This window comes from Rutidosis leptorrhynchoides, chromosome 3 (genome assembly GCF_046630445.1).
Source record: "Rutidosis leptorrhynchoides isolate AG116_Rl617_1_P2 chromosome 3, CSIRO_AGI_Rlap_v1, whole genome shotgun sequence".
Lineage (NCBI taxonomy): Eukaryota > Viridiplantae > Streptophyta > Magnoliopsida > Asterales > Asteraceae > Rutidosis > Rutidosis leptorrhynchoides.
In genome coordinates, this window is record NC_092335.1 from 105,497,466 (window position 1) to 105,522,886 (window position 25,421).

The following is a 25,421-nucleotide window of genomic DNA, read 5'->3' on the forward strand; positions in this document are numbered from 1 at the left end:
TAAGCAAAGTCTGTAATATTTAAATCTCAAAAACTTTGAACTGTGTTCATGTATTCATTTACCCATCGACTGCTCTTAACGATTCACAAACAATTATGTGTAAAACGACCCAAATTTTTCCGTTAATATATATGAGATTAATATTTACACAATTAAATGTTTCCAACATGTTAAGCAATCAAACTTGTTAAGACTTGATTAATTGAAACAGAATTTATGTAAACGTTTGACCACCCTTTTATTCTTACGATTCACGAACGTCATAACTTGTATTAATTATATATATATATATATATATATATATATATATATATATATATATATATATATATATATATATATATATATATATATATATATATATATGTTTAACTTGAAAATATGATAATTAAATATCTCATTAAGTATATTAACAAAGTATTATATATATATTTTCATACTACTAATTTAAAGAGTTTTTGAACAATATATATGTTACTATTTAAACGACGTAATTAACTTATGTTAAAATGTATTTACATATAAAGTATTACGAGTGTAAATACATCCTTACAAGTATTAAATACACTTTATAATATACCAATACATATAAAGGATAGCTATACTCATATTTTCGTTCAATTTCCTCAAGAATTCTACTCGCATTCATACGGTATTTTTACCCGTATTATACACAGCTTCTAAAAGTATTTACTATTGGTATATACCAATAGAAATCTGCAATTATTTGTGTAATATGTCATCCATGACCTAATCAATTTAATATGTCATCCATGACTTAATACATTTTAACTTATCTTAGATATTTTCACTAAAAATCAAATTTTCAAACCTATAAATAAGCACCATTTCTAACTTATTTTTACACATTCATTTTCCAAATGTTACTTCCAATTTTCATACACACTTGCAAGAACTCTCTCAAGTTTTTTTCTACTACTTCTTTCCAGCAACTTTACATTCTAAACTTGAGGTAAAAACTCTACTTCAACTCTTGTTCAATTCATATGTTTATAGCTATCTACATAAGAGTTTATAAACTAGAACATAGTTTAGTTGATTCTAAACTTGTTTGAAGAACTAATCTAATCTTTCTAACTTAACTCTAATAACACTTATTTATATATATTATGATGTTATATTAAGTTAATATAAGAACTTATAACTTGTACATATGAAGAACACCTTGAAACTTAATATATATCGTTTAATCTCCATTCGGTAAAAAAAGCGGGCTGTTTTGGGTTGGGAATTAAAAACCTATCTTAGACTTTGAGTTCGAGGCTAAGACTTTGGAAATATGTTAATATATGTAAACTTCCAGAATTTGTTTCATGATTTTAGACAAAGTGTAAGTATTTTATCAAAAATCATATATTGGGTGGGTGCCGGGATTCTTCCAAATCTGTCCACCGGCACAAAAAGAGGGTAAAACTCTCAATATTAATACATGTACTGAACTTTTCGAATTGGTTTTGAAAAATTAACTTCTTAAGGAATCCATAGCAATTTGATTCACTTTAAACAAAGTTGTAATGAATATTTGGCGAGCAAAACAAAATCTGCTAAAATTAACGTTGTATGGACGAAATTTATATTGTAAAAACTATATTAACCATATCCTTACTAACTTTTCCTATATCCTATATATATTTGGACATGTTATCATTACTATAACAATATATTATAATCTTAGTTAATTCCGAGATTGTATATATATATATAATAATCTTGGTACATTCCATGACAATAAGTATACAATATGTTTTGATAAATCCTAAGACAATAAGTATACAATACGTTTTGATAAATTCTAAGACAATACGTATACAATACGTCCCTGGATTGATGCAAAGACAATACGTATACAATACATCATGGGGGTAATTCTAAGATTATATATATACCGATTATTGGACTATTGGACATTTTGGACTATTTTGGACTACTAACAAAGGACTACTAACATAAAAATGTTAAAAATTAATATATAAGTATTCTATGAACTTGTTTTATTTTATTCACATGTCGTATTATTATCTGAATCATTATTATTGTTATAGGTTCGTGAATCCAAGGATGACGGCCATATTTTTAATAAGCTGAAAACTTATTATTAATATACTTTTACTACCGTGAGTATATAGTCCCATTTTTAAACTCCAAAAATATTTTGGGATGAGAATACATGTGAAATGTCCCGTTCATATCGATTTATAAACGTTCCATATTAATTGATTTCGTTGCGAGGTTTTGACCTCTATATGAGACGTTTTTCAAAGACTGCATTCGATTTTAAAACAAACCATAACCTTTATTTTATCGATAAAGGTTTAAAAATATTACGACGATTATCAAATAATGATAATCTAAAATATACCATTTTCACACGATTATTACATAATAGTTTACAATAATATTACACATCAATTTAAGTCTTCGAATGCAGTTTTTAAACAATATTATACAAGCATGCTGACTCCAACTCTTATCCATAAATTAGCATGCAACAGCGGAAGCTCTTAATAATCACCTGAGAATAAACATGCTTTAAACGTCAACAAAAATGTTGGTGAGTTATAGGTTTAACCTACATATTTATCAAATCGTAATAATAGACCACAAGATTTCATATTTCCATTTCTAATAAACAACATGCAATCTGCATAAAAATCATTCATATGATGAACACCTGGTAACCGACCTTAACAGGATGCATATAGAATATCCCCATCATTCCGGGACTTTCATCGGACATGATAATTTGAAGTACTAAAGCATCCGTAACTCGGATGAGGCTTGTTGGGCCAAATAGATCTATCTTTAGGATTTGCGTCAATTGATGGCAATTATAATAAACACAAATTCTTAGGCTACCAAGCTAAAAAGGGGCATATTCAGTTCGATAATTCAACATAGAATGTAATTTTGATCACTTGTGTCTATTTTGTAAAACATTTATAAAACTGCATGTATTCTCATCCCAAAAATAATAGATTTTAAAAGTGGGACTATAACTCACTTTCACAGATTTTTACTTCGTCGGGAAGTAAGACTTGGCCACTGGTCGATTCACGAACCTATAATAAATATGTACATATATATCAAAGTATGTTCAAAATATATTTACATCATTTTTAATACGTTTTACTGTTTTAAGTTTATTAAGTCAGCTGTCCTCGTTAGTAACCTACAACTAGTTGTCCACAGTTAGATGTACAGAAATAAATCGATATATATATATTATCTTGAATCAATCCACGACCCAGTATATACACGTCTCAGGCTAGATCACAACTCAAAGTATATATTTTTGGAATCAACCTCAACCCTGTATAGCTAACTCCAACATTACTGCATATAGAGTGTCTATGGTTGTTCCAAATAATATATATACATGGGTCGATATGATATGTCAAAACATTTGCATACGTGTCTATGGTATCCCAAGATTACATAATATATTAGAATACATGTATAATACAATATGAGTTAGCTAGGATATGATTAATATAGATTTGTTACCAATTTTCACGTAGTTACAACAAGCAAAAATATCCAATCTTGTTTTACCCATAACTTCTTCGTTTTAAATCCGTTTTGAGTTATTCAAGTTGCTATGGTTTCATATTGAACTTAAGTTTATGAATCTAAATAGAAAAAGTACAAGTTTATAGTCAAAAATATAGGTTACAAGTCATTTTTGTAAAGGTAGTCATTTCAGTCGAAAGAACGACGTCTAGATGACCATTTTGGAAAACTTACTTCCACTTTGAGTTTAACCATGATTTTTGGATATAGTTTCTTGTTCATAAGAAAAATCATTTTCCCAGAAGAACAACTTTTAAATCAAAGTTTATCATAGTTTTTAATTAACTAACCCAAAACAGCCCGCGGTGTTACTACGACGGCGTATATCCGGTTTTACGGTGTTTTTCGTGTTTTCAGGTTTTAAATCATTAAGTTAGCATATCATATAGATATAGAACATGTGTTTAGTTGATTTTAAAAGTCAAGTTAGAAGGATTAACTTTTATTTGCGAACAAGTTTAGAATTAACTAAACTATGTTCTAGTGATTACAAGTTTAAACCTTCGAATAAGGTAGTTTTATATATATGAATCGAATGATGTTATGAACATCATTACTATCTCAAGTTTAGTAGGTAAACCTACTGGAAATGATGAAAAAATAATTTGAGCTTCAAAGGATCTTTGATGGCTTGGAAGTTCTTGAAATAGAATCATGACACAAAAACAAGTTCAAGTAAGATTATTACTTGAATTAAGATAGTTATAGTTATAGAAATTGAATCAAAGCTTGAATATTAATATTACCTTTATTTAGAAAGATAACCTACTGTAAATAACAAAGGTTTCTTGATCTTAGATGATTGCTTGGAATGGATTAGGAAACTTGGAAGTAAACTTGTAAACTTGGAAGTGTTCTTGATGTGTTCTTGAGTAATTGTTTTTATGATGATTATAGATAATAACCAAAGCTTGTATTTGATAATTTTTGCTAGAAAAATATTAACTTAGACGTTTATGGAAGAGTGTGTGTGTTTTGAGAGAGAATTGAGAAGAAAATTGGAAGTGAAATGGAGTAGGTAGTGAGTGGTGAAGGTGAGTGGGGTTAAAAGGAGTTCTTGTTTTTGTTTCCTTTCTCATAAGTCATGCTAGATGTTAAATGATGGTTCCCACATGGTTAGGTGACTCACATGGGATGCTAAGAGCTGATCATTGGAGTGTATATACCAATAGTAAATACATTTAGAAGCTGTGTATTGTACAAGTACAAATACGAGTGCATATGAGTAGAATTGTTGATGAAAATGAATGAGGATGTAATCGTAAGCATTTTTGTTAAGTAGAAGTACCTTGATATGTGTCTTGAAGTCTTTCAAAAGTGTACTAATACATCTAAATACACTACATGTATATACATTTTAGCTGAGTCGTTAAGTCATCGTTAGTCGTTACATGTAAATGTTGTTTTGAAACCTTTAAGTTAACGATCTTGTTAAATGTTGTTAACACATTGTTTATTATATCTAATGAGATGTTAAATTATTACATTATCATGATATAATGATGTATTAATATATCTTAATATGATATATATACAGTTAAATGTTGTTACAACGATAATCGTTACATATATGTCTCGTTTCGAAATCTTTAAGTTAGTAGTCTTGTTTTTACATATGTAGTTCATTGTTATTATACTTAATGATATGTTTACTTATCATTTAAAATGTTTATATATAGTGTATGAACATCTTAAAATGATTCATATGTAAATAGTAAGACGTTGTTATAACGATAATCGTTATATATACCGTTTTCAAGTTTCTTAATTCAATAGTCTCATTTTTATGTATATAACTCATTGTTAAAATACTTAATGAGGTACATACTTATAATAATATCATGATAACTATATATATATATATATCCATATGTATGTCATCATATAGTTTTTACAAGTTTTAACGTTCGTGAATTGCCGGTCAACTTGGGTGGTCAATTGTCTACATGAAACTCATTTCAAATAATCAAGTCTTAACAAGTTTGATTGCTTAACATGTTGGAAACATTTAATCATTCAAATATAGTTTTCAATTAATATATAATCATGGAAATGTTCGGGTCACTATAGTACCTACCCGTTAAATAAATTTCGTCCCGAAATTTTAAGTAGTTGGAGGTGTTGATGTATCTTCCAGAAATAGGTGCGGGTATTTCTTCTTCATCTGATCTTCTCGTTCCCAGGTGAACTCTGGTCCTCTACGAGCATTCCATCAAACCTTAACAATTTGTATCTTGTTTTGCTTAAGTCTTTTAACCTCACGATCCATTATTTCGACGGGTTCTTCAATGAATTGTAGTTTTTCGTTAATTGTAATCTCGTCTAATGGAATGGTGAGATCTTCTTTAGCAACACATTTTTTCAAATTCGAGACATGAAAAGTATTATGTCCCCCGGCGAGTTGTTGCGGTAAGTCAAGTCGGTAAGCTACTGGTCCGACACGATCTATAATCTTATGGTCCAATGTACCTTGGATTTAGTTTCCCCTGTTTACCAAATCGAACAACGCCTTTCCAAGGTGAAACCTTAAGCATGACCATCTCTCCAATCTCAAATTCTATATCTTTTCTTTTAATGTCCGCATAGCTCTTTTGTCGACTTTGGACAGTTTTCAATCGTTGTTGAATTTGGATGATCTTCTCGGTAGTTTCTTGAATTATCTCCGGACCCGTAATCTGTCTATCCCCCACTTCACTCCAACAAATTGGTGACCTGCACTTTCTACCATAAAGTGCTTCAAACGGCACCATCTCAATACTCGAATGGTAACTGTTGTTGTAGAAAAATTCTGCTAACGGTAGGTGTCGATCCCAACTGTTTCTGAAATTGATAACACATGCTTGTAGCATGTCTTCAAGGGTCTGTATTGTCCTTTCACTTTGCCCATCAGTTTGTGGATGATAAGCAGTACTCATGTCTAGACGAGTCCCCAATGCTTGTTGCAATGTCTGCCAAAATCTTGAAACAAATCTGCCATCCCTATCTGAGATAATAGAGACTGGTATTCCATGTCTGGAGACAACTTCCTTCAAGTATAATCGCGCCAACTTCTCTGTTTTATTATCTTCTCTCATTGGCAGAAAGTGTGCTGATTTGGTGAGACGATCAACTATTACCCAAATAGTATCAAAACCACTTGCAGTCCTTGGCAATTTAGTGATGAAATCCATGGTAATGTTTTCCCATTTCCATTCTGGAATTTCGGGTTGTTGAAGTAGACCTGATGGTTTCTGATGCTCAGCTTTGACCTTAGAACACGTCAAACATTCTCCTACGTATTTAGCAACATCGGCTTTCATACCCGGTCACCAAAAATATTTCTTGAGATCCTTGTACATCTTTCCCGTTCCAGGATGTATTGAGTATCTGGTTTTATGAGCTTCTCTAAGTACCATTTCTCTCATATCTCTAAATTTTGGTACCCAAATCCTTTCAGCCCTATACTTGGTTCCGTCTTCCCGTATATTAAGATGCTTCTCCGATCCTTTGGGTATTTCATCCTTTAAATTTCCTTCTTTTAAAACTCCTTGTTGCGCCTCCATTACTTGAGTAGTAAGGTTATTGTGAATCATTATATTCGTAGCTTTTACTCGAATGGGTTCTCTGTCCTTTCTGCTCAAGGCTTCAGCTACCACATTTGCCTTCCTCGGGTGGTAACGAATCTCGAAATCGTAATCATTTAATAACTCAATCCACCTACGCTGTCTCATGTTTAGTTGTTTCTGATTAAATATGTGTTGGAGACTTTTATGATCGGTATATATAATACTTTTGACCCCATATAAGTAGTGCCTCCAAGTCTTTAATGCAAAAACAACCGCACCTAATTCCAAATCATGCGTCGTATAATTCTGCTTGTGAATCTTCAATTGTCTAGACGCATAAGCAATTACCTTCGTTCGTTACATTAATACGCAACCGAGACCTTGCTTTAAGGCGTCAAAATATATCACAAAATCATCATTCCCTTCAGGTAATGACAATATAGGTGTCGTAGTTAACTTTTTCTTCAACAATTGAAACGCTTTCTCCTGCTCATCCTTCGATTCAAATTTCTTCCCTTTATGCGTTAATGCAGTCAATGGGTTTTGCTATTTTGGAAAAATCTTGGATGAACCTTCTATAGTAACCAGGCAGTCCTAAAAATTGGCGTATATGCTTCGGAGTTTTTGGGGTTTCCCACTTTTCAAAGGTTTCAATCTTTGCCGGATCCACTTGAATACCTTCTTTGTTCACTATGTGACCGAGGAATTGAACTTCTTCCAACCAAAATGCACACTTTGAAAACTTAGCATACAGTTTTTCTTTCCTCAACAACTCTAGCACTTTTCTCAAATGTTCTTCGTGCTCTTGATCATTCTTTGAGTAAATAAGTATGTCATTGATGAAAACAATGACAAAATTGTCAAGGTATGGTCCACACACTCGGTTCACGAGGTCAATGAACACAGCTGGTGCGTTAGTCAACCCAAACGGCATAACCATAAACTCGTAATGACCGTAACACATCCTGGAACCAGTCTTCGGAATATCATCCTCCTTCACCCGCATTTGATGATACCCAGAACGTAAATCGATCTTCGAATAAACTGACGAGCCTTGTAATTGATCAAATAAGTCGTCGATTCTCGGTAGTGGATAACGGTTCTTGATGGTAAGTTTGTTCAATTCTCAGTAGTCGGTACACAACCTGAATGTATCATCCTTCTTTTTGACAAACAAAACAGGAGCTCCCCATGGTGATGTACTTGGTTGTATGAAACCACGTTCTAAAAGTTCATGTAGTTAGATTTGGAGTTCCTTCATTTCGCTGGGTGCGAGTCTGTATGGAGCACGAGCTATTGGTGCAGCTCTTGGTACAAGATCTATTTGAAATTCAACGGATCGATGTGGAGGTACTCCCGGTAATTCTTTCGAAAATACATCGGGAAATTCTTTTGCGACGGGAACATCATTGATGTTCTTTTCTTCGGTTTGTACTTTCTCGACATGTGCTAAAACAGCATAGCAACCTTTTCTTATTAGCTTTTCCGCCTTCAAATTACTAATAAGATTTAGCTTTGCGTTGCTCTTTTCTCCGTACACCATTAAGGGTTTTCCTTCTTCTCGTATAATGTGAATTGCATTTTTGTAACATACGATCTCTGCTCTCTCCTTTTTCAACCAGTCCATGCCAATTATCACATCAAAACTACCTAACTCTACTGGTATCAAATCAATCTTAAACGCTTCGCTAACCAGTTTAATTTCTCGATTCCGACATATTTTATCTGCCGAAATTAATTTACCGTTTGTTAATTCGAGTAAAAATTTATTATTCATAGACGTCAATGGACCACTAATTTAGCACAAAAATCTCTACTCATATAGCTTCTATCCACACCCGAATCAAATAAAACATAAGCAGGTTTTTCATCAATAAGAAACGTACCCGTAACAAGCTCCGGGTCTTCCTGCGCTTCTTCCGCATTAATGTTAAAAACTCTTCCACGGCTTTGCCCATTATTATTTCCCTGGTTTGGGCACGTTGTTTTGTAGTGGCCCTTCTCTCCGCATCTGAAACAAATAATGTGGGCAGTATTTGTTCTTTTAGTCACTGGTCTGAATGCTTCACACTTCGTTGCAGCATGACCCTTCCTATTACATTTGGTACATACTACTGCACAAAATTTACCCGGATGATATCCTTCACACCTATAGCATGGAATTTTCTGATTGTTGTTGTCATTTTTGTTATTGAGATTGCTATTGGGATTGATGTGGTTGTTATTGTTGTTGGGATGTTTGGTGAAGTTATTGTTGTTGGGATGCTTGTTGTAGTTGTTGTTGGGATTGCGATTGTTGTTGTTGCGATTGATGTTGTGGTTGTTGGGATAGTTGTTGCGATTATGGTTGTGATTGTTGTTGTTGTATGGGTAACTCTTGTCACCGTTTTCCTCCCACTTTCTCTTGACTTGTTTCATGTTGGCCTCTTCGGTCGCCTGTTCTTTAATCCTTCCCTCAATCTGATTTATGAGTTTGTGAGCCATTCGACTTGCCTTTTGTATGGAGGCGGGCTCGTGTGAACTCACATCTTCTTGAATCCTTTCTGGTAACCCTTTTACAAATGCGTCAATCTTCTCCTCTTCATCTTCGAACGCTCTTGGACACAATAGGTTCAACTCTGTGAATCGTCGTTCGTACATGGTGATGTCGAAATCTTGCTTTCGTAATCCTCTAAGCTCTACCTTAAGCTTATTGACCTCGTTTCTGGGACGATACTACTCGTTCATCAAGTGCTTGAATGCTGACCACGGTAGTGCGTAAGCAGCATCTTGTCCCACCTGCTCGAGATAGGTGTTCCACCATGTTAACGTAGTACCTGTGAAGGTATGCGTAGCGTACTTTACTTTGTCTTCTTCAGTACATTTACTTATGGCAAACACCGATTCAACATTTTCGGTCCACCGTTTCAATCCGATTGGACCCTCGGTTCCATAGAATTCCAAAGGTTTGCATGCATTGAATTCTTTGTAGGAGCATCCTACACGAGTTCTTGTGGAATTTGTTCCACTACTAGAACCAGAGTTATTGTTGTTATTTTGCATTGCGGCTTGCACCACAGCTATGTTCGCAGCAAGGAAAACATGGAAGTCTTCCTCGCTCATGTTCAAATTCTGACGAGTCGCCGGATCCATTTCCATCAAAAATAGCCAAAAGAATTAAGTTAATCATATAGAATATTAAGAGTAGTCAATAGTATTTCGTAGCATAATATGAACTTATTTATAAAAGCTTTTTCTTTATATTAGCATTTTATAGTTTTAGTTCGGGTAGTACCTACCCGTTAAGTTCATACCTAGTAGCTAATATACAATTCAACTACTACAATTATATATGAAAAACTGATTACAATAATATTTCACATTCAAACTTATATACAATATTTTGCAAACTTACAATACCGCTATTTTACATATAGCATGAAATATAGCACATAAAAACTTTGCTACTCGGCAGCTATAAAGGCAATTCTAGTTAATACGCAAGTTGTTCAGCAAAAGAAATAAAGACACGTAATTCATAAGTCCAGAAATAAGTCATGCATTCTGGTTTTACTAAGATGACTTCCCATCCTTGGTCTTGTGGAAAGTAACCGTTATGACCATTGGCTAGGCAGCATGTTGTAATGTCGTCAAAAGAACGAGGGTTTCGTAATGTCCAACAGCCCCGTAATAATCTAAAAACCTTGTTTCTCACCTCAACTACCGAATCCATCACCTGTGGGAATGTTTCATTTAATAGTTGTAATCCGATGTTCTTTTTCTCACTTTGGTTAGAAGCGAACATCACTAACCCGTAAGTATAATATGCTTCTTTATGTTGCATTTTAGAAGCTCTTTCTAACTCATGAAATCCTATGTTGGGATATGTTGAGTCAAAATAGGTTCTTAACCCGTATCGTAAAATTGCATTTGGGTTCCCCGCATTTAACGCTTTAAAGAAAACACGGTGTAACTTACGGTCTCCCCAATGCGATATACCCCACCTATCAAAGGAATGCCTTTTATAAACTAAGGCAATTCTGGAAAGTCTTGCAAATGTTTGACAAGTTAATTTCGCCATAACTAAATGTGCTGATGAATTCTGACCGAATCTAGACAAGATTTCCTCAATCATATCCTCTGGTAGGTCTTCTAAAATATTCGGTTGTCTACCCTTAACGTCCATTTTGTTTTTATACTGTAAAATAGACAAGGATTAGATTCGTAAAAGATAATTAACAAATAATACAAACAATTTTTACATAGAACATAAAAGTACAAGCACACTATAATACATATAATACACAACATAATTACAACCCTCTAATCTAAATCACTGGTTTCTTCTTCTTCGAACTTGGTTCGTTTTCCTAATTTTCTAGGGATATATGGTGTTCCTCTAATACGAGCCGTTGTTTTCGACAATTGTTTAGAAAAACCTGGTGGTTTAGAGGTTCCCGGGTTATTGTTACATTTTAGGAAATATGGATGTTGCTGATACATATAAAATTCATCGGGGTTGGAATCGGGTTTCTCTATTTTTATACCTTTTCCCCTATTATTTTCTTTTGCTTTATTAAATTGGGTCGAGGTAATTTCTCTAACATCATCGGAATCCTCATCGGGATCTGATTCATCGGAAAATTGGTAATCTTCCCAATATTTTGCTTCCTTGGCGGAAACACCATTGACCATTTTTAACTTTGGTCCGTTGGTTGAGGATTTTCTTTTATCTAATCGATTTACTGTAGGTATCAATATTTCTTCCTCCGGAACCTCTTCTTCTTCCGGTTCCTCCTCTTCCAGTTCCTCCTCTTCCGGTTCCTCTTCTTCCGGTTCCTCCTCTTCCGGTTCCTCTTCGGGAATTTGTGAATCTTTCCAAAGTATATTCGACTCTTCATTATTATTAGATGGGTCGATGGGATTTGTACTAGAGGTAGACATCTATCACACAATATCAAACACGTTAAGAGATTAATATATTTACATGTTAATAATATATAGTTTCCAACAAAAAATGTTAAGCAATCGTTTTTGAAGAAAAAAACGGTCGAAGTCCAGACTCACTAATGCATCCTAACAAACTCGATAAGACACACTAATGTAAAAATTCTGGTTCTCTAAGACCAATGCTCGGATACCAACTGAAATGTTCCGTTCATATCGATTTATAAACGTTCCATATTAATTGATTTCGTTGCGAGGTTTTGACCTCTATATGAGACGTTTTTCAAAGACTGCATTTGATTTTAAAACAAACCATAACCTTTATTTTATTGATAAAGGTTTAAAAATTTTACGACGATTATCAAATAATGATAATCTAAAATATAGCGTTTTCACACGATTATTACATAATGGTTTACAATAACATTACACATCAATTTAAGTCTTCGAATGCAGTTTTTAAACAATATTATACAAGCATGCTGACTCCAACTCTTGTCCACAAATTAGCATGCAACAGCGGAAGCTCTTAATAATCACATGAGAATAAACATGCTTAAAACGTCAACAAAAATGTTGGTGAGTTATAGGTTTAACCTATATATTTATCAAATCGTAATAATAGACCACAAGATTTCATATTTCCATTTCTCATAAACAACATGCAATCTGCATAAAAATCATTCATATGATGAACACCTGGTAACCGACCTTAACAGGATGCATATAGAATATCCCCATCATTCCGGGACTCTCATCGGACATGATAATTCGAAGTACTAAAGCATCCGTACTCGGATGAGGCTTGTTGGGCCAAATAGATCTATCTTTAGGATTCGCGTCAATTGGTGGCAATTATAATAAACACCAATTTTTAGGCTACCAAGCTAAAAAGGGGCATATTCGGTTCGATAATTCAACATAGAATGTAATTTTGATCACTTGTGTCTATTTTGTAAAACATTTATAAAACTACATGTAATCTCTTCCCAAAAATAATAGATTTTAAAAGTGGGGCTATAACTCACTTTCACAGATTTTTACTTCGTCGGGAAGTAAGACTTGGCCACTGGTCGATTCACGAACCTATAACAAATATGTACATATATATCAAAGTATGTTCAAAATATATTTACAACATTTTTAATACGTTTTACTGTTTTAAGTTTATTAAGTCAGCTGTCCTCGTTAGTAACCTACAACTAGTTGTCCACAGTTAGATGTACAGAAATAAATCGATATATATTATCTTGAATCAATCCACGACCCAGTGTATACACATCTCAGGCTAGATCACAACTCAAAGTATATATATTTTTAGAATCAACCTCAACCCTGTATAGCTAACTCCAATATTACTGCATATAGAGTGTCTATGGTTGTTCCAAATAATATATATACATGGGTCGATATGATATGTCAAAACATTTGCATACGTGTCTATGGTATCCCAAGATTACATAATATATTAGAATACATGTATGATACAATATGAGTTAGCTAGGATATGATTAATATAGATTTGTTACCAATTTTCACATAGTTACAACAAACAAAAATATCCAATCTTGTTTTACCCATAACTTTTTCGTTTTAAATCCATTTTGAGTGATTCAAGTTGCTATGGTTTCATATTGAACTTAAGTTTATGAATATAAACATAAAAAGTATAATTTTATAGTCAAAAATACAGGTTACAAGTTATTTTTGTAAAGGTAGTCATTTAAGTCGAAAGAACGACGTCTAGATGAATATTTTGGAAAACATACTTCCACTTTGAGTTTAACCATGATTTTTGAATATAGTTTCTTGTTCATAAGAAAAATCATTTTCCCAGAAGAACAACTTTTAAATCAAAGTTTATCATAGTTTTTAATTAACTAACCCAAAATAGCCCGCGGTGTTACTACGACGGCGTATACCCGGTTTTACGGTGTTTTTCGTGTTTTCAGGTTTTAAATCATTAAGTTAGAATATCATATAGATATAGAACATGTGTTTAGTTGATTTTAAAAGTCAAGTTAGAAGGATTAACTTTTGTTTGCGAACAAGTTTAGAATTAACTAAACTATGTTCTATTGATTACAAGTTTAAACCTTCGAATAAGGTAGTTTTATTTATATGAATCGAATGATGTTATGAACATCATTACTACCTCAAGTTTAGTAGGTAAACCTACTAGAAATTATGAAAAAATAACTTGAGCTTCAAAGGATCTTTGATGGCTTGGAAGTTCTTGAAATAGAATCATGACACAAAAACAAGTTCAAGTAAGATTATTACTCGAATTAAGATAGTTATAGTTATAGAAATTGAATCAAAGCTTGAATATGAATATTACCTTGATTTAGAAAGATAACCTACTATAAATAACAAAGGTTTCTTGATCTTAGATGATTGCTTGGAATGGATTAGGAAACTTGGAAGTAAACTTGTAAACTTGGAAGTGTTCTTGATGTGTTCTCGAGTAATTGTTTTTATGATGATTATAGGTAATAACCAAAGCTTGTATTTGATAATTTTTTCTGGAAAAATAGTAACTTAGACGTTCATGGAAGAGTGTGTGTTTTGAGAGAGAATTGGGAAGAAAATTGGAAGTGAAATGGAGTAGGTGGTGAGTGGTGAAGGTGAGTTGGGTTAAAAAGAGTTCTTGTTTTTGTTTCCTTGCTCATAAGTCATGCTAGATGTTAAATGATGGTTCCCACATGGTTAGGTGACTTACATGGGCTGCTAAGAGCTGATTATTGGAGTGTATATACCAATAGTAAATACATTTAGAAGCTGTGTATTGTACAAGTACAAATACGAGTGCATACGAGTAGAATTGTTGATGAAAATGAATGAGGATGTAATCGTAAGCATTTTTGTTAAGTAGAAGTACCTTGATATGTGTCTTGAAGTCTTTCAAAAGTGAACTAATACATCTAAATACACTACATGTATATACATTTTAACTGAGTCGTTAAGTCATCGTTAGTCGTTACATGTAAATGTTGTTTTGAAACCTTTAAGTTAACGATCTTGTTAAATGTTGTTAACACATTATTTATTATATCTAATGAGATGTTAAATTATTACATTATCATGATATAATAATGTATTAATATATCTTAATATGATATATATACAGTTAAATGTCGTTACAACGATAATCGTTACATATTTGTCTCGTTTCGAAATCCTTAAGTTAGTAGTCTTGTTTTTACATATGTAGTTCATTGTTATTATACTTAATGATATGTTTACTTATCATTTAACATATTTATATATAGTGTATCAATATCTTAAAATGATTCATATGTAATTAGTAAGACGTTGTTGTAACGATAATCGTTATATATACCGTTTTCAAGTTTCTTAATTCAATAGTCTCATTTTTATGTATATAACTCATTGTTAAAATACTTAATGAGGTACATACTTATCATAATATCATGATAACTATATATATATCCATATGTATTTCATCATATAGTTTTTACAAGTTTTAACGTTCGTGAATCGCCGGTCAACTTGGGTGGTCAATTGTCTACATGAAACTCATTTCAAATAATTAAGTCTTAACAAGTTTGATTGCTTAACACGTTGGAAAAATTTAATCATGCAAATATAGTTTTAAATTAATATATAATCATGGAAAAGTTCGGGTCACTACAACATGCATTTTATGTTTTACGCCATAGACACAAGTACTTAAAATATATTCTACGTTGAGTTGTACCACTTTGCATATCTTCCCTAATAGCTTGGTAACTAATATTTACATGTTGTAAGAACATGTATACGCGAATCCTATTGATAGATCTATCGGGTTTGACAACCCCAATCGGGCTAGTTGCTCTAGTATCGTAAACGGTTGCATAGTACTTCATTTTTACTACACTTGGTACAGTGTAGGGAGATTTCATAATAAAGGGAATATGCTACATTTATGGTTAAGTATGGTTATCGAAGCGCTCAATAACTTATAGAATACTTGTATACACTTGCGAGTGTACATATATTTATAACTATGAAATCTTGTGGTCTATATTTATATCGATTCTAAACCTATATATCTCACCAACCTTTTTGTTGACTGTTTAAGCATGTTTATTCTCAGGTCCTTAAGAAAGTCTTCCGTTGTTGCATTATTTGAGCAAGCTGTGCATGAAGTCTCATGCTTTTGTTTAAATGAAGTGTTGCATTCAATAAAACCTTTGTCATGTGTGTAGTATTTGGTAACCGATGTATCATGGAGATTATTTCTTAAATAATCGCCCACTTGTTTAAAACATGCATTATGTATATAATGGTGTGCTTTTTATGAAACGAATGCAATATTTTTCTAAAACGTATCATATAGAGGTCAAATACCTCGCTATGGGACCAATGAATAACGTACTGCGTTTATAGTAATATGGACGGATCGTTTCAGTTGGTATCAGAGCGGTGGTCTTAGCAAACTAGGTCTTGCATTAGTGTGTCTAACTGATAGTTGTTAGGATGCATTAGTGAGTCTGGACTTCGGCCATGTCTACATGTCAAAAGTTTTGCTTATCATTTCTTGTCGGAAATTACCTGTTTATCATCTTAAGTCTTGACGCGTCTTACTACAATTATTGCATAGATAGTGTATAGACAAAATTCATATCTTAGTATATCTGCTAAATCATATCTTAGCATATCTGTTACTGTAAACTTTGCCTGACATATTTTGTAAATTCCTCCGTAATCTACGAAATCTTTTGTTCTATATTTATAGATATTCTATGTAATTAGAATACCATCCGATAGCCGGGAATCATTTCATATCGAAAAATCCTATATTCAATCGTACGAAATGGAACTCGCCACTAGTTCAAGTCCCTCGGATTCCGATATGGAGTTTCACTCGAGCTCCGAAACCAGTGTGACTGGAATGGATCAACCAACTAGCCATCATCGATTCTGGATGAATTAGGGATGGGTACACAGTCTACTTAATCATTGGAGATAAGAAGAAGGTGATCCCTTCCATCTACCACATTTCCCTCTTGGTGATGAACCTGAAGCACTTACCCGCGAACCTGTCCGAAACACCATTTTCTCTCTCATTTCCAGAGTATCTCGTCACGATTATATACTATCTCTCATTCTAGATCTTATTCATCCGCTCGTCCGAACCGACAATCATCCCGGTGTAATATTTAACACCCCGCCGAAAATTCCTTTGACGGAATGTTAACTCTGGTCCCAGTGCTTGGCTTGACTTCTACGTAACGGCAATATTCTACAGCGAAAGCAATTAATACCTGAGAATAACAACACGCAAAAACAGGTCAACAAATAATGTTGGTGAATCTACAGGTTTAAAAGTATAACAGTATCTGAAAAACAGTTATCAGAAAATAGTTTAGTTTCCTTGACCACGAGATGTTTGCATAACCTGAGCACCTGAATACTAGCAATGACCCGAGTATAGAAGCCACTATACCCGCCTTACCTCGTAAAATGTTATACACTTGTTCAAATATATTTAATGTTCAAAGTAAATGCACTACAGTTTTTATAGCGGGTGAGGTTGTCAACCTAACGGGATCCGTCCATCTACATTGTGCTTACACCGATGGTATTAAAAGTATTCAAGCTAGAGGCTTTGTGAACAAACTCAATATGCATATATAGTACTCGTGTCAATACAAAAGCATTTGATAATGTAAGTATAACAGCGTGTATTCTCATCCCTGAAAACATGTAAAAAAGCGGGACTGTAGACTCACCTTTGAATAAAGCTCGGATTGAAAAGTGAACAATTAACTTGTATGGTTTATAGCCGAGTAATGCAACCTAAGTATACGTATGTAGGTTGGTCAATATATGTATCTTAAATAAGTGTGGTTTCATAGTGTACGTTGTCTTATTGCTCGACTCGACGCGTTTCAAAGTAAAAGTCAACTATATCATGCAAGTCAAACAAAGTCAACCGAAGTCAAACCGAAAGTCAAACTTGGTCAATGTTGTCAACTAAAGTCAACATCAGTAGGTTCATGTCAAATAATGGCAACATGTCAAACCTAAGTCAAACAATACGTTTTAGGTCATGAATGATCATTTTTACAATTTCAGTTTATCGTTATGCACAAAGTTCATGAACAAGTAGCACACTTAGCACATTATCTCATAGTACAAAATTCAAGTAAATATGACAAACTACAGATCATAAATATACTTAAAATAGATTCCAAAAAGTCCAGCCAGGGACTCATATGACAATTAAAAGTCAGAAATCAGAAGGGATACATTTGGGGTTTGCCAAGTCAGTTTATGACTGCGCACTGATTTCATTTTGGCTATAACCGGAGTTTGGAACATGAAATTGATACAAGACCAGTGGATATAGTTCAAGGACAAATCAAAGTAACACATATAAAAAATATAGCAACTTTTGTTTAGCCAAGTTTTACATTTTATTCGTGCAAGTTGAACATTCAGTTTTCAGCTCAAATCAGAATTCAGATAAAGTATGGCTCTATTGTGCCCAATGCATAAGGTTTAAGAGACTGAAATAAACTAAAAATAAGTCATATATCATGTTAAGTTTCATTTTACAGAATCATACATTCTCAATCAATAAACACAATCCACAGAGTATAAAACCGTGTGCAATTTACAGATTCGATTCTTATTTAGTTAGTCACATTCGCACGCGATTATCCGAAGATCTAGATACAATTTGCCTATGATATCCACATGAAAGATGAAGTACTTTTTGTCTAATTTTCAAATATGCAAAGCTTTAATAAAAGAAGTTAACACATTTTATCATACAAGGTTATTTTCATGCAAGTGCTGTATAAAACTACTTTTACACTAATTCAAGCATATCTTGGGCTATACATAAGCAAATGACATGATATCCTAGTCTAAATTGAGTGTTTTTAAATTATATTTCCAATGGTATATGTCTCATATTCCAATTCGTTGTCTATCAATACCAGATTTCTGATCAAGCAACAAAAACACAATGATAATTCAAATTGACATAACTTAATCATACGGAAATGAAATCAAGCGAATCCAAAGCCTAAACTCAATAGTTTTTCGCAAGGAATCTGATTATAACATAATAATTAACATTTGAAAAACTTAATTTTTCTGATCAAGCAAATACAAATTCGTTTTTAAACCCTAGCGCATCAAACAATTAAAATAACGATAACGATTAACACGTACGCGTATAGACTTGAGCAATTGACAACATAACTATGAAACTCTTATAAAAATCAGATATTGAGAATTAGGGTTCATGTAAATATACCTTAGATCACAAAATTAAATACACCAACGCGTAGAGGAGATCGAGAATTGCAACTTTCGTGTTCTAGGTTTTATCAAAAAGTGAAAATTGAATGGTATGATGATGGTGGTGTTGGGTGACGGTTTTGGGGAGGGAGAGGGAGATCGACTGCTCAAAAATTGATGTAGGGGATTATGACTAAATTAGGTTAACACATGCTATTTATATCTAGCCCTAATATTGATAAACACACATAAGTCCCTCAACTAAACTAACATTTAACAAAATAAAGGGGAGGGGGTGTTCGGCCGTGGCCCACTTGGGATGGGTTCCCGGGCTTTCGTTTTGCAATTTCGTGTAATCGTGGTCCGTTTTAAGTGTCGTTTAGTCGTACCGAAGGCCCGGAACGCTAACCCGATCGTTAAACGCAACCAATTGTTTAATTTATTAAAAACCCAATAAATTAAATATTTTAAAAAAGTTAATAATTAATAAAATTAATTATTAAAATAAACCCGAGCGTTTCGTTGCTCAAAAAGCTATTATCAAAATCGTATCGTTTTTATCGTATTTCATTATACGAAATATTTATTTGAATTAATATCAACCCATATTAATTATTGACACCCTCCGAAGATCAAGTACGCATTTAATACACGTAAACGCATAAAAGTTAAATAATCGCCGTTAAATAAACCAACGGAAGGTTAAGGAAAGTAACGGAAAAATCAGGGTTTTTACATTACCCACCTGTTATTGAAAATTTCGTCCCGAAATTTTTAGTGATCGTCCGCTGAAGTAGTTTCCTCGGGAAACAATTGCGGATATTTCAGCCTCATCTGGTCTTCACGCTCCCACGTGAACTCTGGTCCTCTTCTCGTGTTCCACCGAACTTTAACGATAGGAATTCTGCTTTGCTTCAACTATTTGACCTCATGACCCAAGATTTCAACAGGTTCCTCAATGAAATGAAGTTTGTCGTCGATACGTAGTTCCTCTAAAGGAATAATCAAATTATCATCGGCTAGGCACTTCTTTAGATTGGATACTTAGAAAACGTCATGAATACCGCTGAGTGCTTGTGGCAGTTCCAATTTGTAAGCTACCGGTCTAACTCTTTCAGTTATCTCAAACGGTCCAACATATCTAGGACTCAGTTTACCTCGTTTCCCAAATCGTACAATGCCCTTCCAAGGTGATACTTTAAGTATAACCTTGTCACCAACTTGGAACTCTATGTCCTTTCGTCTAATATCGACGTAACTCTTTTGACGACTTTGAGCCGTTCTCAATCGTTCCTGAATCTGTAGAACTTTCTCAGTTATCTCCTGAATAATCTCAGGACCTGTCAACTGACTATCTCCCAACTCGCTCCAACAAATGGGAGATCTACACTTTCTTCCGTATAATGCCTCGAAAGGTGCAGCCTTAATGCTCGCATGGTAGCTGTTATTGTATGAGAACTCAGCTAGTGGTAAATACTTATCCCATCCGTTTCCGAAATCAATGGCACATGCTCTCAACATGTCCTCAAAAGTCTGAATAGTTCATTCGCTCTGGTCATCCGTCTGGGGGTGATATGCTGTACTCATATCTAGACGGGTCCCCATTGCTTTCTGTAATGATTGCCAAAACCTGGAAGTAAATTTGCTGTCGCCGTCGGATATAATGGATATAGGCACTCCATGCCTAGAGACGACTTCCTTAATGTAGATCTGAGCCAACTTCCCCATTTTATCAGTTTCCCTTATCGGTAAGAAGTGTGCGGACTTAGTGAGATGATCCACGATAACCCAAATAGTATCGTGACCTGCCGCCGTTCTCGGCAGTTTCGTAATGAAGTCCATGGAAATTCCTTCCCACTTCCACAGGGGAATCTCTGGTTGAGTTAATAATCCTGGCTTCTGATGTTCAGCCTTGACTTTAGCGCAAGTCAAGCACTTCCTGACATAGGTAGCAATGTCAGCTTTCAAATTTGGCCACCAATAAAACGCCTTCAAATCTTGGTACATTTTATCTGATCCTGGATGAATTGAGTATCTCGACTTGTGTAATTCCTCCAACACTAGTTCTCTTAATCCACCAAACTTTGGCACCCAAATTCGGTTAGCAAAGTACCGTGTTCCGTCCTCCTTGATGTTAAACTTCTTATCCATTCCTCTGAGAAATTCAACATCGACATTTTCTTGTTTCATGGCTTCTTGTTGTGCTTTGCGGATTTGTAATGTGAGATTTGTACGGACAACTATGTTAAGCGCTTTAACCCTATGAAGTTTCTCTCGCTCCTTTCTGCTTAAGGCATCCGCAACAACATTCGCCTTGCTCGGATGGTATTGAAGTTCGCAGTTATAATCGTTAAGTAGTTCCATCCAACATCGTTGTCTCATGTTGAGCTGTTTCCGATCGAATATGTGCTGTAAACTCTTATGGTCAGTGAAGATAGTGAACTTGGTTCCAAACAGGTAGTGTCTCCACATTTTAAGTGCAAAGACAACAGCTCCTAACTCAAGGTAGTGAGTATGTAGTTCTGCTCGTGAATCTTTAACTGAAGCGATCCATAAGCAATAACCTTGTTTCGTTGCATAAGCACGCAACCCATTCCTTGACGTGAGGCATCACAATAAACAACAAAATATTCACTTCCCTCGGGTAGAGACAATACTGGTGTAGTTGTTAACTTCTCTTTCAACAACTGAAATGCAGTCTCTTGCGGTTCTGACCACTCAAACTTCTTGCCCTTATGAGTCAATGCGGTTAATTGTCGGGCGATCTTAGAGAATCCTTCAATGAATCACCTGTAGTAACCAGCTAGACCCAAAAATTGCCTAATCTAGGTTGGCGTCTTTGGAGTTTCCCAATTCTTAACCGACTCAATCTTTGCTGGATCGACCTGTATTCCATTGGCCTCTACAACATGGCCAAGAAATTGTACTTCTGGTAACTAAAAGTCACACTTAGAGAACTTTGCATACAATTTCTCTTCTCTAAGCATAGTTAATATCGAACGTAGATGCTGCTCGTGCTCTTCTCTGTTCTTAGAGTACACCAATATATCATCAATAAACACAATGATGAATTTATCTAGGTATGGCTTACACACACGATTCATGAGGTCCATGGACACTGCTGGTGCGTTTGTCAAACCAAACGACATCACTGTAAACTCATAATGTCCATAACGTGTTCTAAACGCTGTCTTCGGGACATCAGCTTCTTTGACTCTCAATTGATGATACCCGGATCTCAAATCAATCTTCGAATAGCAACTGGATCCCTGAAGTTGATCAAATAAGTCATCAATCCTCGGTAACAGATACCGGTTCTTGATTGTCAACTTGTTCAATTCTCTGTAGTCGATACACAATCTCATCGACCCATCCTTCTTCTTAACAAACAAGACTGGAGCTCCAACTTGGGAATTCATGGTTATGTGACACACCTTCTAGTACATGTCACAATTTAGGGCATTACAACCCTCATGTTCTTCACTATGGGAAGCTCTTGTAGTTCTAAAGGTGCAAATGCGTATATTGTACGCGTAACGGGTGCAGCTGTTGGCACCAAATCAATCCGAAATTTGACTTTACGGTGGGGTAGACGTGTAACCTCAGGACAATCTCTAATAGTTGGGAAATATTCAGGTCTCTTAAATGTTGGCTCATCTTTACTCACATGTGCCAGAATTGCAAGACATTATCATCTTCTGTACTTCTGAACCTTCGAGTAATTAGTGTAACATGACGGTGTACTGATCTCTTCTTCGTACACTATTATTGTTGGTGAAAGAAATTCGAATAGTCTTCTGGTCATAGCTGCCTCGGTTGTATCGTCAGATAACCAGTTTATTTCAACCACTAAGTTAAAACTTTCCAGTTTAATAGTTTTATAGAGTACACGTTGTCTAAGAAAGGTACAGGTTTATAAACGTCGTGACCAATTTCTCTAGCGTTAAAGCTTCTCTCAGCACCGGTGTTGACAGCATATATAAACATTATGGTTGATGAGCGAGAACGTGATGATTTTCATGGAAAACGAAAATGAACAAGGTGTAATGGCAACTCAAACAAAATCTGATATTTAATCGAAAAGGGTTGGTACAAACTCCCAGACGGGAGTGTCTCGCAGGAACAGATGAAGTGTAGTTCACGTCGATGTGTTCAAAGTTGGTTGGTAATGTTTATGGGTATAATGAAACTGATTGTATCTTAAGAATAGTATGTTGGAACAAAATGATGAGGGATGTGGTAACGGGTAGTATCACTAGTAGCAATGAGTGGTGGCGTTAGCAATAAGTAGTGATGGGTTGTGATAAGCAGTGATGATAGTAGTGACGTATAAGTTGTTGGATAGCATGCTCACATCATAAGTATATGCACATGTACTCTAATGCACCCAATAAGGCATAATGGTCTTCAGTCAGTAGGCTCGTGTTGGAAAATAAAATCATGGACGGCGGATGGATGAATGATAGGTAAGTTGGTAATCGAGTGGACAATATCTACTACGTATTGTGCAGGCGGTTATCAGGAATTCCTCCTCTAAAGACATATCAGAAATGAGTTGTGATGCACATTAGCGAGTAGTAAAATGCGGAGGTGTTGGTATTGTCGAGTATTACTTAGTAGTGGTAAGCAGTAATGAGTAGTATTGAGTAGTAGCAAGTAACAAGGGGTAGTAGTAAGTAGTATTTAGTAATGACAAGTAGTGAGAAGCAGTGATCAGTCGTGACTAGCAGTGAGAGGCGGCGTTGAGTAGTAGTTATCAATGATAAACAGTACTGAGTAGTGGAATGAGATGACGAGTGTGTTCAAGTAGTGTCTTAGTAGTGACATGTAGTGATTGGTGGTGACAAACAGTGTCGAGCAGTGATGATTTGGGTCAAGATCACAAGTTACTTACAAGTTATATTAACAATTAATTTGCACATGGTAAGTTTCTTCTCACATTCGAGGTTATACGGTTTGTGTTCTAAACGTTGTCTATCCAGGTAACCTACTTGACTCGGCCCCAATTCCTTATTTCGCGATGTCGGAACTTCTATATGAGTTACCGTAATGTAATCCCGGTCATTACATTACGCTATCTCACATTTCCATTCGACATCACTCCATAAATTCAAGATGGCGTAGTCAACTTAATTTAGTTAAATATGGCTTCGGGTGTACGTATGTGTTTCGTGATATAGTATATTTAGTCCAAGTCCATGTTGCATGGTATAAGGCGTGTATGTATGTGGTGTAATGTGTAGCCCTACATGTAGCATTGTGAAGCAAATAGTCCAGGTATGGTGTATAAAAGTCATCCGAGACACACGGCTATAGACTAGACTTCACTAATGCGCCCTACGGTTAGACACACTAATGTATCCTAGTTTCCTATAGCCTCAGCTCTGATACCAACTTTAACACCCCGCCAAAAATTCCTTTGACGGAATGTTAACTCTGGTCCCAGTGCTTGGCTTGACTTCTACGTAACGGCAATATTCTATAGCGGAAGCAATTAATACCTGAGAATAACAACACGCAAAAACAGGTCAACAAATAATGTTGGTGAATCTACAGGTTTAAAAGTATAACAGTATCTGAAAAACAGTTATCAAAAAAATAGTTTAGTTTCCTTGACCACGAGATATTTGCATAACCTGAGCACCTGAATACTAGCAATGACCCGAGTATAGAAGCCACTATACCCGCCTTACCTCGTAAAATGTTATACACTTGTTCAAATGTATTTAATGTTCAAAGTAAATGCACCACAGTTTTTATAGCGGGTGAGGTTGTCAACCTAACCTATCCGTCCATCTAAATTGTGCTTACACCGATGGTATTAAAAGTATTCAAGCTAGAGGCTTTGTGAACAAACTCAATATGCATATATAGTACTTGTGTCATTACAAAAGCATTTGATAATGTAAGTATAACATCGTGTATTCTCATCCCTAAAAACATGTAAAAAAGCGGGATTGTAGACTCACCTTTGAATAAAGCTCGGATTGAAAAGTGAACAATTAACTTGTACGGTTTATAGCCGAGTAATGCAACCTAAGTATACGTATGTAGGTTGGTCAATATATTGTAACGACCCAACCCGTTAACCATCCG